Below are 11,425 nucleotides of genomic sequence, written 5' to 3'. Positions count from 1 at the left end.
GGTTTTTAAATATATTATGACACTTTTTTCCTTTCAAAAGATGTACTTACAAAAATATCTGCATTATTCAGTTCTGATCAGATCCATATGAATACTGTATGCATAATTCCACTCTAAAATAGAAGTTTTCCAGTAGTATAAACATATCATTCTGAAGAGTAATTAGCTACAGAAAATAAAATACAATCAATGTTGAGAACTTACAGAAGTGCAGATAAACAAGTGCTCATGACGTTCTTCAACAGATGGTTAGAAAACATCAGAATAGCCTTCTAGATTTTCTCTTCTAGATTCAGAATATTCAATTACAGGTTTTATAATTCAAACCGAGAAAAATGTAGAATCAAGAAGGCTTCAGCAGATCAACAATCATCCTTTAAAATAATTCTGTGAACGCATAAAAGCATTTTATTCAAACTTAGACACAGTTCCAAAAATCCTTTTTTTCCCTCTCTGTAATCATATATACTTGTTTATTTGCTAAAAATCTAACAGTGGATTTTTTTTTTTTTTTCCCCCAGTGAATGACATAATATTATTGTTTCTTCTTTGGCTTTTTCAGAATTGTAGCCAGTGTCAACAGCTCCTCTAATTTCAGGTCGGAGGTTTCTTATTCTCTGGTCATCACTCACAGCTATAATTTGAAAATACTTCCCTGTCCTCCATTGAGTCCTTTTAAAGCACTTCAAGTAAGTGCAGTAAAGGAAGACAGAGTTAGTACAGTTCAACCATAAATAGTTTTTCATTCTTGTAATACACTTGGGATGAGAGAGCAGAAGATGATAGTGACCCAAGTAGCAATCACTAACTAGCATTAATTTACAGAAGAAAAAAATAAATAATAATAATAATAATAGAGAGAGATCAGTACAGGAGCTTAACCAGAAAGGTATCTTACGCAGACCTTGGAAGCTGGAAATCAGTAAGTAACAAGAAATCCAGTAAACTTGAGAGTAGGAAGAGAGTTGCAGGGATGGTGGTGATACAACTGTATATCTTATATTGTGATGAAGGCTGAGCCTCGGGAAAATCTAAAATAATTCCTTCTTTTATCCATAGGACTTCAGGTTGATTCAGTGATATCAGAATGGATATAAAAGGCAGCAGGACTAAGATTCCATCGGGAACAATAAATCTTTTATGTACTGCTTTTCCAGTTCAACTTCAAGTATCTTCAATTAATAGAGTGTAAGGAGAGGAGAGTCAGTTAATTCATTTTTATGTCATTAAATCTATTGTCCTGAAAAACAACTGAAAAGAGTGTGTAAGCAGCCTTACCTTCATTGTGTCTTCAGATTACAGAAACCAGATTCAGTAACTAAGACAAGGAACATTTATATGACCTCTAATGCTTCTGCTTAGGTCAGCGTAGGATAGATTTGTACAGGCAGGTTCTGTCCTTCCATCTGCAATATAAAGGAGTTCATTCTTCTCAAACAAATTCCATTGTATGTACTTTGATGAAGCAGGTAAAACAAAATTTGTCTATTTTTTCTGCCAGCTCTCTGAGGTAGTGTATTAAAAGGTGTTGCTTCTCCTCACAGACACTGAATCCATTACACGGATTTCTCTATTTTGCTGCTGAGAGGTTACAGATCAGCAGCACTATGCTGTTTACTGATGTCGGAGTATCAAACCCTCATTTCAGAAGTTTTCTGACGACACAGCATTAGTATACAGCTCCCAGAAAGCTGAAATAACTCAATACTCAGGAAAGTATCACACATGCTTGTGTTTCCAAGTCGAAGAAATAATGTATGTGCATCTTAAAGCCAAGCAGAAGCTTAGTTACATATGTTTTCTTGGGACAAATCAAATTTCAGTTATTTTAACATGCTTAATAGAATTGTTCCATGTAAAATTCATTTATCATAAATACTACATTTCAAAACAGTGTGCAAACAGTACAGTGGATATTATTTTTGTAGTGTTATGATACAGCTATGGAGTCAAAAAACTTAGTTACAAAAAAGTAGGCAAAATATCAAGAAGGAGAATTTTTTATATATATATATATTTCAGTGTCTGCTGAAGTGAAACAGGGAATTTCTTTCAACTTTTATTGTTTTTGGATTAAGTTTCTGCAAAAAGAAGCTCGTTAGCCAAGCGGAATGTGTGATACTGATATACTGATTCAGGTAGGTGCTATAAAACTATTACAGAATTGCTGTTAATAGAACAGAGAGAAAGTCGTGATCCTGTTTTAACTTTGGTTAAGGACATGTGTACCTTGGAATCAGCTACCTATGAGTGTCTGCAAAGATGAAAACATCTCTGTATGTTTATAAATAATATATAAACACTTTTTTTTTTTTTTTTTTAGAGAGAGAAAGTGTATGGCAACTGGAGAGAGGAAGATATTATCAGAAATAAAACACCCAAACATTGATCTCTGATTCTAAGTATAGATATAGATCCTTAAATTTATACTTTAAGAACTGTGACCAATGTTTCAAAGTGCCTAAACTCTAGAAATATTTCAGTGATCTTCGCTTAGCTCAGTGTTAACTGGTTCATACCAAAATTAAATGCAAGAAATAAATATCTTTGCTGGGTAACTTATATTACTTGCGTTTAGTATTATCATAAAATTACAGAATCTTCTGAGTTAGAAAGTCATCTAATCCAACTCTCTTGAAATGAATATGAACAAGCTGCTCAGAGCCTGGGCCAGCCTGATCTTGAATGTCTCCAAGGACAGGTGATCCATCCACCACCTTTCTGGGTGATTTCTTTCAGTGCTTCACCACCTTCATAGTAAAAAAAAACTTCTTTGTATCTAATGTGAATTTATCCTTTTATATTTTAAAACCATTTACATTTGTCCTATCGCAACAGACCTTGCTGAAGAGTCTGTCCTCTTCTCCTTATAGCCCTCCTTCAGATACTGAAAGGCTACTATCACATCTCCCCAGAGCCTTCTCTTTTCTAGGCTGAACAGTCCCAGCTCTTTCAGCCTGTCCTCATAGGGGAGGTATTCCATTTCTGCTCATGCTCTAACAGATCCATGCCTCTCCTGTACTCCAGAACTCCACGTCAGGATGGAGTACTCCAGATGTGGTCTCACCAATGCAGAGCAGAGGGGCAGGACCATCTACCTTGACCTGCTGACCACCATTCTTTTGGTGCAGTCCAGCACAGGAGTGGCTTTCTGGGCTGTGAGGGTACACACTGCTAGTTCATGTCACAGAATCACAGAATCACAGAATTGTAGGGGTTGGAAGGGACCTCCAGAGATCATCGAGTCCAACCCCCCCACTTGCTATTGACTAGTATCCCTATGCCCACTGTGGCAGGGCTGTTCTCTGTCCTTACATCCTTCAACTTGTACTGATACAAGGGGTTGGCTGCCATTACCCATGTGCAGTACCTTGCACTTGGATTTTTTGAACCTCATGAGCTTCTCCTTGTCCCACTGACAAAGGCTGTCTAAGTCTCTCTGAGTGGCATCCCATTCCTCAGTCATCTTGACCTTATCACATAGCTTGTTGTCATCCACAAACTTGATGAGAATGTACTTGATCCCACTGTCAATGTCACTGCTGAAGATATTAAAGAGCATTGGTCCCAGTACTGACCCCTGAGGAGCACCGCTTGTTACTTTCTCTATCCAGACATTGAGCCAATGACCACCACTCTCAAGGTATGACTAGACTAAACTTTGTTCATCAGTCCACCTTTCAAATCCACACATTTTGAATTTGAAAAGAAGGATATGATGGGAACTATGTCCAAGTCTCTACTGACATTAAGATAGATGACATCAAGCATTTTCCTCATCCGCTGATGTAGTTATGCCATCATGAAATCCACTAATTAGCTTTTCAAAATTAGTTCTTATTTGTAACACTGAACATTATAAATTGTATTTTCTTTACATAGCAGTATCTAATAGCTTTTCCCTGAAATGAGCTTGTTTCTGAAGAAACAAAAATTGGATTCGCTACTTTTGAACATTTTATATTTTTTCTTTGTCAAATCCTAACCATTTTAAATGCATAGGTTTTCTTCAGTTTTGTTTATTTTGTGGGGTAATTTGATAAATTAATGCATATTTTGTAAAGCAAGCATCTGGCAGTTAGTACATAGCATGATAACAGAATTGCTCTTTGATTTGCGTAGTAGTGTTCCTGTTAAAAATTCTGCTTGCCAGTTTTTGAGATTAAATTCTTTTATATAGAATGAGTGTGTTAAGTCAAATGATGTGAATCTGCCTAAACCACTTTCTTCTTGTATCAAGCAGTCTCAGAATTCTATAATAATCCTTCCTTCCTAAAACTTTGGAATTGTTTTTTAGACACAGTCTTTGTTTCTGTGTTTAATTGTTACAATATCAATATGTCTTATGTACTTTGATACATTCAATAAGGTGCACTAGCACAGCAAAATATCATGGCTCAGTATTAACTGATTCATAGCAAGCAAAGAAATATATTTCCAAGAATAAATAAGAATTGTAATTTTTTTTTTTAAATCGTCAGCAATACCTGTAGACAGTACGTTCTAGAACTAACAGTGCAAAGGCAGATATACATATGCAATAGTAACACCAAAAACAAGATCACTACTGTATTGTAATTAATAAGTCATTCTCTTCTAGGAGGCAGTTCTTTTGTATATTACATTATCCTAGAATGCAATGAAATAGCAAGTATCAACTAGTAACAGTGTTACACTATCTCCAGCTCTAACATTAGACTCCTTATCTGGTTACAGAACGGGCTTACAGCAGGTCAGAAAAAGACTTGTGTGAATACTAAGGACAGAGAACTGTCTAAAAAGTAAGCAGCTAATCAGCAGTATTTAACCTGTAGGAAAAAAAAAATTACTGTGCTTTGACTAATTATAGAAATATTTATAAGGCCCCATCCATACAGAATTCAGAGATTTACAGTGCTTTCCTTCACACACACAACAGTCTGGCTGAAGTTTTGGCCCTGAAAGCATTGCCCCAGTAATCTTTACATTAAGATCTGCAGCAGTGAACTATGGCATCAAGTTAATTACAGGTGACAGAATTTATTGTGCTATCGTGTACCAATAAAAAATCTCAGTTGTCATATTCTTCCAGATACAGATTTTTCACATGCTTTGAACCATTAAGACAAGGTGATCCAGTGGTCCTGAGGACAATAATAGCATGCATTACTGAGGGATATTTAAAAAGGTGTATGTCATTAAAACTTGCTTACAACATGCAATTGAACTTAAGTGCTATTTTCTACTTGGAACTTAATAGTCTGATGAAAAACTAACTACCAAATGGGATTATTATGTTTCTAACATTTCTAATGAATAAACAGCTTTCTTTCAAACAGCCAACACAGAAGATTGTTTTTATGCGTTATTACTCTGAATGTAAGGGAATCTACTCTCCTGAACACAGAAAATAGGCAGTTATAGAAATTCAAACAACAAAATGTTCCCTCATGTTACATAAGAAGACTGGAGAAACGAGCAGACCATCTAGCAAAAATAAAAGTGTACTAACTGTACTGAATGAGAACTTGTGGAGGCTTTTTTCTTAGTGTAAAACCAGCCAGCATTCCTTCACCCATCGACTATTTTGAACATGCACTGGAAATCAAGGGTTGGCAATGAAGATAAACACGTCATTTTTCTACAAAGGAGGCATTACAAAGAAGTTGTTCTTACATGGTAAATAATAGAAACTCACTGAAGAGTGGGATGAAATAATGCAGTTCTTCCAGTACTTTGCTGCGTGGGTGAATACGGACATGAATCTGCCAATCTTGTTTCTAACTTCTGAAGAAAACACAATGGCTCAGCTGTGAAAAATTTCCTGGACTGTCAAGTAACTGGAAGGAAAGAAAAAGAAAACAACAATAAAAACTGATAATGCTCTGCTTTACCTAACATAGTAATTATAACCTCATGTGCTGTTTTATCCCCTCACAATTACTTGACCCTATGCAAATGTTTCAATATATTGATATTACAATGAAAAACAAGTAGACAAAAGCGTGGTTTTACCAACACGCCTCTTTCAGAAGCCCTATTTATTAGTATGCCAGTTTCAAATTTAGCATTAACATATATTAAGCTAGGAAGAGAGTCACTATCATGTTAATATCTAGTAGTCATTGTAATTATGAAAAAACAATTAGATATGTGTTGCATCACCTTGATTGAATATCCCTGTGATGCATCTCTAGTTTACATCTACTGACCTCCTGATCCTCCGGGAGAGTAGCAAAAATGAACCAAATAAAACAAGACTTCTCACCTGGGGTTTGGTTTCCAAATGATATTCAACACCCAGCGTGTACATCTTCTGTTATCCTGCTCTATATTTGTGCTGTCTATTTTCATGTCACATCACCAAAATCTTTTCTCCTGAGGCTTGTTTTGAAGTGTTAAAGATGACATCTCAGCCAGATGGAGAGCCAGCTCCAGGTACAAGAGATGTACCAGCAGAACCAGGAGTTACTAGGGTAGGAAAGTACAGGATGGCATCCCTTTTTGGTGCTGTCTGCCACACTGTGGGGTCAGCTTACAGCTCCCCAGGGAGAAATGCACGTCATCTCCTCGCACAGCAATTAAAGACCGCTGTGACATTATTTTAAGATTTGGCGTCCTCAGTGGGTGAACCCAGCACCTGCCTGTATGGCACCATGAGGCCTTTTGGCTCAAACATCAATCCCAAACCCCATAGAAACAGGGAGGCTGCAGCGTGTGTCCTTCGTGCAGTCCCTGTGCTTGAGTCAGAGATCGCTGACGTACGGCAGTGCCCCATTTCTGCTGCGGTACGACACGGGATTGCTGAAGTTGCTGCAGATTTGGAGAAAAGACAGATCATCTCCAGAAAGCACTCCCCATACAACTTGCCCACATGCGTGGGGCACAAGCCCCATTTTGGGGGCAATGACTCACACCCCCCTGTCACAGCCGTGCGCCGAGGGCACCATCACCCCCCTGTGCACAGCCATCAACTTGTCCCAGGACTCCACGCACCCCACAGGCATCCCTGCCCCCGTCCTCAATCCCATGGTGAGATCAGCATAGACTGAATTGGGGCAGGGGATGTGGGGGGACTTGAGACATGAGGGGATGTGTGGGGACACATGGACATGTGAGGACATGGGGGGACACGGGGTGGAGGTGTGGGGTCAGAACTGCAGAGGTGAGATGAGGTGACACGTAGAGGTGACACAGGGAGGTGGCAGGCCATGCCAGGAGGTGCCGGTGCCATTTGAGCAGCACTGCAGGGCAGATGAGCAGCACCAGCCCAACCCGGGGGTGATGGTGACACTCCAGGATGTGGAGATGCTATTGGTTTTCAAGCAGGAGTTCGTTATCTATACATAATACTGCACTTGTTTGTTTTTAATTTTTTTTTTTTAAGTCAGTGATAGTACGTAGCCTGATCCCATGTCTTTGAAAAGTGCAGTTTAAGGATCGTCAGCTGAGAACAGCAGCAGAACATGGGGTCATCACAGGGGGAAGGCATAGGGAAGGAAGCGAGGAAAGAAAGGAGAAAGCCTGAAAAAGCAATGGAGAAGGCACAGGGCGAAGGAAAGGGCAAGACATAGGGGAATGAGGGGGAAAAGGACAGAATAGCTGTAGAGCAGCCTAAAAAGTAGCAAGAAGCTCTGGGAGGACTGTCAAGTGCCAGATTCTGTATCAGGTGTGTATCTGTGTGCATATGTTGCCATTACCTGCTTTGGTCAGGGTTCTTGTCAGTTCTGAGCTCCTGCAGTGGGAAGAGCTCGAGCAACTGGTGCAGTCGCTGCAGACCTGTGCGATGGGGGAGTGCTTGATAAGGACAGCCCTGCAGCCCTCAGCTGGACAAATTTGCTCCGTGTGCCCAGACTGGGAGCTGTACAGTGCCCGGCCGCACTGCTCCAGCTCAGAGCCCGCTGCCTGCAGCTGCATCTTTGCTTCCTTCCCTCCTGCCCAGAGCCTTGAGGGTGCTCCCACAGTCCATTGCCCACCCCCAAAATGTCACAGAAGACAGCTGGCAGCGAGCTGGAGGAATCCCAGCATCCTGTTTTCCTTCTGCCTGCAGCTCTCTCCTCCTCTGCCGCACAGGGCTCCAGCCTGCAAAATGGGAATGGTTGGGGGGAAAGGGAGTGCTGGCAGGAGCGACTGCTGCAGCTGGCCGGGGAGGGTCTGCGTACCCCGTGCCCTTCTGGGCTATCTGTCCAGCTGCAGGAAGACCAGGGTAGGGCAGCTGAGAAGCTGCCCCCATCAGAGGGGGGAACAAGCTGTCCTTCCACAGAGACATTCCTCTCACAGCCAGATGCACCCACACAACTCTCGGGCCATCTTGCCAGTGGCAGCTGTGACACATCAATTCTTTCTAGGCAGGTGAATTAATTTTTTCCATCTGTAAACTTAGGGGGAGAACTGCAGTTTTTGTTAATCTTTGTAGGAACACTGTCATGGTTCACACAGAACTCAAAACTGCAGCTTTGTGCTAGATCTGGCTGCTTAGACTTGCTAGGACCTAAAACTTCCCATTTTATGGCATGAAAAGAACAAAAAGCCAAAAATGAAACCCGCAGGGAAAGAAAGGCTTTTGAAGAAAAATACGTGGAAGTATAAACAAGACAGAGGCTGAGTGAACATTCATATGGCCCTGCACTTTCTGCCTATGGGCTCTAATCCCATTATCATTAAATTTGCTGGGCAGTTGCATTTTGGTATTTGAACATTTAGAAACAATGCAACAGACGCTGGCAAAAAGAAAGAAGAAAAAAAGAAAAAAAACTCTTTTTTTTTTTTTTTTTTTTTTTTAAAAGCTATTTATATGCACTTGGCACAGCTCTCCTGGGTTTGGAGTAGTTTCTCTCTTTCTTCTTCGTCTTTCCCCCCACAAGCCCTCCACTTCTAACTTCGTGCTCCTCTCCCGTCCTGTCAGCACACACACCGGATCGACAGGCACTGCGCCGCCGCTCCCTCAGTCCCGTCGGAAAAGTTCTTTCCGCGGTCTCTGCTGCCACCTCCTGGCCAATGCGCGGAACGGCCGCTGCGTCCCGCAAGCACCACAACGCATGCGCGTACAAAATGCGGAAGTGCCGTTCTAACCCCTCTACTCAGCTAATCCGCCGCCTCTCTATGGTCATCAGTCCTCCAGGTAATAGCGAACATAGCGGCGAACAGCCCCGGCCCGGCAGGTGATTTCGCATGATTAGTTTCGAGTACTCACCTACGCGTGCGTTGTTTTCGACTCCTCATTACGCGTGCGAGGGGAGCAGGGGCCGCTGGGAGCCACAATAGTCTGTTCCCGAGGCAGGCTCCAGGAATCGACTGCTCGCCTGCACCTCGAGGCTTTGAAGATTTGAATGCTAGTTATGAGTGTCCTGGCGCATGCGCTCTGTTGCCTCGAGGATTAACCATAACAAAGCTCGGCGGATTTGCTGCGCAGAGCGAGGAACACCTCCGCCGCGTGCCTGTGCGCATGCGCCCTGGTGCCTGCGGCGCCAAACAAACACGGCCGCAATTCCAGCTATTGGCCACGAGGGGGCACCGGAAACCGCGGAAACATCAACGACTGGCTCGACGCGCAGCCGCGCCGCAGCTTCTGGCGCTCTTCTCCCTGCCGTGATGGCAGAGGAAAAACGCAGTTAGGTGGGGGTTGAGGGAGGAGAAAATTACGTCAATTGGAAAAAGACGAAGAAAACCAAGGAAAACTTCTCTACATCCAGCAAACCTCTGCTAAGCACGTAAGAATATTATATCTTTATAAGTCTCACTTCTTTTTTTAACCGTCACTGGAGCACTGTCAGTAGATGTACCAGAAATATTGACAAGGGTTAAAGAAAATTGTTCTAATGTTGTTTTGGTTTTTTTCTACTTCACATAAATCAGGAGAATTCTTTGTTTTTCAGTGCCACCAAAGGAGCCATTTCTTCACTGATACTGAAATTCATTATGAATGCCTCTAACAAAAATGATTAGTTGAGCCATTGTATTTAACATGAACATTTTCACCCACAGCCAAAGCACAGGAATTGATATTAGCAGTTTAACTCTCCACATTTTTTTCAAAAGACTTTCATATTTCTTCAGTTCAGCTGGCTACAGTCTTGTGAGACAAACTCACAATCAGAAAATGGTTTTGATTTTTTTGCAATCAGATTTGCTGCCACATTATCAAGCTTTATTAAGGATTCCCTTGGAGTTTTAACTTGGTTCAAAATAATTTGTTAAGGTGACAGGCTATTTCCAGTTCTGCTGTTTTGTTCTTACAAAGCATTTCTTGATGTGCAGCACATTATGCAATGTGTTTCTGCCTATAATATTGTTTCAGGATATGTTTGCATCGGAGAGACGGGGTGTCTCAGGAGCAGAGGCGAGTGAACTACACAGTCAGAGCAGCGCAGAGTTATGAGTTTTATTTGGCATATGCACACACACAGGTATCCATTTTTGATAGCCCCAGAAGATGGCAAGCAGAAACTCCCTAAGCAAGTGCAATAGGAGCACTAGTAAGCTAAACCAGAATCTCTCTAAGCAAGCACAATATTACTTACTGACCTTGAGAGAGGGATGAAATTCTGGGAAGGAGTCTGCCTGCAGTGCTCTCAAAACATATCAGCAGGGCATTCCCTGCTTCAAAGTGCATCTTTCCTCTCTCCTCTACTGCAGCCTCCCTCCTGCTTTTGCTCTCTTCAGAGTCTGCAGCATTTTTTTCCACCTGCATGCTGTATCCGTGCGGCCAACACATGATACAGAGCCCAAGTGGAACACCTGCTTGCAAAACAAATCCTTATAAAACAAGATAAGTTTGCAAGGTTTCTCCCTAATTAAAAATAAATAAAATAAGATGAAAGGAACATACATTTGCATCTACAGCCTTTAAAACTGTCAGAATACTTTGTTCCATCCCAGGATCATTCTCCTGTTGGGCCTCTAGACTCTTTCCAAATTCATATATTTTCAAATTGTAATCTTTGAAAGCTGACACCATTTTCTTGCAAAGCATTAAGCATGGGGCCATGCTATTTGTCTGCACTGCACTACGCCCTCCCTGTGCCCCTTGGCCAGGCTGGGCTGCTCCAGGAGGCAGATGATGTGGCAGGGTGAGCAGGTGGAAGTGTGAGCTGAGCTGGGCTGCGTGTGTCCTGTGGGTTTCAGGTAGGACAAGCCTAGAATCTTAGTAGAACTGGTTTTTAGCCTTACCAAACCAAAGAAAAAACAACTTGTTAAATTATGTTTATGGTAGTTATAAAAAGTTAAAAGCCTTGTGATGCAGAAATGCACAACATACTGTGAACAGGAAAAGAATGAGATACAGTTCAATCAGATAAGGACATTAAAATAGCAGAAATAGTGAAAGAAACCACCTCCTTCTCTACCTTCCTCTATAGAAAAATTAGACTGCCTTGAGGAAGGTACAAAACAGATAATCTTGCTCCTTACAACTCCTAGTAACAAATAGTGCAATTTGCAGTTGCCT

At 41.5% G+C, this 11,425-nt stretch overlaps 2 long non-coding RNA genes across 7 annotated transcripts; one reads left to right on the top strand and one right to left on the bottom strand.

The window, feature by feature from the left end:
- Positions 1 to 7: 7 nt before the first annotated feature.
- LOC122191981 lies at positions 8 to 9,428 on the bottom strand. Of its 6 annotated transcripts, none has more exons than XR_006182512.1 (5): positions 9,173 to 9,428; positions 6,248 to 7,758; positions 5,656 to 5,819; positions 1,279 to 1,406; positions 8 to 387 (listed from the first exon to the last, which is right to left on the bottom strand). It is a non-coding gene; the product is annotated as an uncharacterized LOC122191981 (long non-coding RNA). The 6 variants fall into 6 exon arrangements; XR_006182508.1 differs by lacking the exon at positions 8 to 387 and adding an exon at positions 394 to 1,172; XR_006182510.1 differs by lacking the exon at positions 8 to 387 and having other exon boundaries at positions 395 to 1,406; positions 6,248 to 6,792; positions 7,680 to 7,758.
- LOC122191982 lies at positions 9,050 to 11,152 on the top strand. Its single transcript, XR_006182513.1, has 2 exons — positions 9,050 to 9,689; positions 10,277 to 11,152. It is a non-coding gene; the product is annotated as an uncharacterized LOC122191982 (long non-coding RNA).
- The last annotated feature ends 273 nt before the right edge of the window (positions 11,153 to 11,425 follow it).

The sequence above is a fragment of the Lagopus leucura genome, unplaced genomic scaffold (genome assembly GCF_019238085.1).
Source record: "Lagopus leucura isolate 7727_CA_CO unplaced genomic scaffold, USGS_WTPT01 34815-0_obj-0_obj, whole genome shotgun sequence".
In the NCBI taxonomy this organism is placed as follows: Eukaryota; Metazoa; Chordata; class Aves; order Galliformes; family Phasianidae; genus Lagopus; species Lagopus leucura.
Note: the sequence above shows the minus strand (reverse complement) of the source record. Positions and strands in the feature narration are given on the sequence as shown.